This window comes from Bidens hawaiensis, unplaced genomic scaffold (assembly GCF_021521415.1).
Source record: "Bidens hawaiensis isolate Kalapana, Puna unplaced genomic scaffold, B.hawaiensis_p1.1 tig00041767_1, whole genome shotgun sequence".
Classification (NCBI taxonomy): domain Eukaryota; kingdom Viridiplantae; phylum Streptophyta; class Magnoliopsida; order Asterales; family Asteraceae; genus Bidens; species Bidens hawaiensis.
In genome coordinates this window covers 136911-139024 of record NW_027497404.1, presented here as the reverse complement: position 1 = coordinate 139024, position 2114 = coordinate 136911, and the positions used below count along the sequence as shown (strand labels likewise).

The window sequence follows — 2114 nt, the reverse complement described above, 5'->3', positions numbered from 1 at the left end:
CCTGGTTAGTATTTACAACCCGTCAGCCAGTTAGATTCGTAGGTTACTCGTTTAAATAAACTGGTCTTTGACACAAATAAATATATGGGCCAAAGTACCTCTATATGAAGTGTCACATATACAGTTGTTATATGACATAGACATCATATTACTTTTTATGCAATTTGGCCAATAGATCATACAAACTGTAATAATATTCATCATTAATTACCTCGAGTGCAGACGGGAATATCGCAGCTCCACCGATGATACTAAGCCCGGTAAGATACGGGTTATGACCCGGTATATGCTCTTGAATCTCAGTATCCCCATAATCAATAAGCACTGCATGAATAATGGGCAAACATACAGCCACTATATACCTACCTTCCATCACCAACTGCAAAATCGCAGGAATCGTTGCGAAAACATACGGCAGCAACGGGAAAAACGGGCTAATAACCGCAAGCAACGTCGACACATACAAAAAATGAATATTGAACAATCTAAGCAGCAAACAAGTCAGACACCCCTGAAAGAATGCAATCTCAGCTGTGGCTAAAAGTATGCCCGAAATCGCCTTATCAAGCACTTCAACACACCTGGTTCTAACATATTTCGAAATGGGTAGCATACAACATTATCTTTGTTCTGTTACTCCACTCGAATCCGACGTTATTAACGCGTATAAAACCCATATGAAAACCATTGACTGTGACAGAAAACTGAATAATCCAGCCGCACCCGTCACAATCGACTCGATAATCACAAACAGTAACCGAGTACTCCCGCCCAATATCGACTGACCACTCGCTAACACGCGTTGGATCACATCTTTTCGTTGAAACGCAATTGCTTTCGCCTTTTCGATTATATCTTCTCTGCTTATTAAGACTTCTTTAAAGAGTGCGCTAACCTCAGGATAAAGCTCGGCCCATTCGCCATTCTTGACCCGTTTTCTTGAACTCAGAATCTTTTCTGTAAACGGGCTTGTTTTGGTTAACGGGGTCGATGGTGCAGACGAGTTGGTTGATCTTGGAGCCATAATATGCTTCATTTCTTCTACAATCTCAGTCATATTATACTGCACAGCTAAATTATCTATCTGATCAAAAACAGTCCCATAAAACTGTGTGGTGTATTTAGCCACCAATGCTCTCACATTATCTTCAGACATCCATTCTGCAGCATAATTACTCTCTTCCACACGCGATTTAATCGAGTAAACCGCGTCTTTGCCTTCGACACCAATCTTGTAAGAAAAAAAGGCAGTGGCAAACAGACTGCCAAAAATCATGGCCATTATTAATCCAATGGCCACGATTGTCTCCAGCCTTTTTAACACCCCACGTGTTAAAAAGGCTATGTGGGGGGTCCGTTTCAAACTGTAGCTTTTAAAAGATGAAATCGTACCCCCCACATTTCGAGACGTGATCATAAACCCTAACCCTAATAACGTAAAAGCCCCAAGCCCACCAAACTGCTCGTACTCCATGACGAAAACCCATAACGACACCAGTCTTCGTAATATCACCGAAAATCCACTTTTTCGTCGTCTTGGTTGGTTGTAGTTCTTCATTCTATGACCAATTATTTTGCAAATGAGGTCTTTGATTTCGACAATGGTGCCGATGAAAGCCCGAAACATGGACGTGGGGACGGCGAGCAACGTGTCGGTTAGGCCGGACTTTAACGGCTCGGGCCAAAATGAAACAAGGGTGTGATGGATGCCTCTAAGGGGAATGGAGCATATGACGACGGCCCAGAGGAGCGGGCGGAGATAATAGTCGAGTAACCTGCTTACACCATAGAGGACGAAGATGGCGAACGCCACGCCTGCATGGGCCATGGCGATGTAGAGGGCGAGGCGGACCTGCGGGTCGTCGGTGAGGGAGGAGCCAGGCTCCATGTCTTGGGGTGGTTTTCCGGGGATGAGTCCGGTGGCTGGGCGGAACATCGGATCGTGGGTTATGGAACAAGGGCCAAGTGTGGAAATGAATGAAGGTGGGAGGAGATGATAATATTATTATTAATGGAGGATGAATTAAGCTGAGAGAATTTGGGGGAAACTGAAGGTGGTGGTGGTGATATGCATGCATATATGAAGAATTATATTTGGAATATTATGTTTGTTG

The 2114-nt window shown here is 43.9% G+C and overlaps 1 pseudogene; it reads right to left on the bottom strand.

The window, feature by feature from the left end:
- Window positions 1-148: 148 nt before the first annotated feature.
- Window positions 149-1888, bottom strand: LOC143593178 (uncharacterized; annotated as a pseudogene).
- Between the last annotated feature and the right edge of the window lie 226 nt (window positions 1889-2114).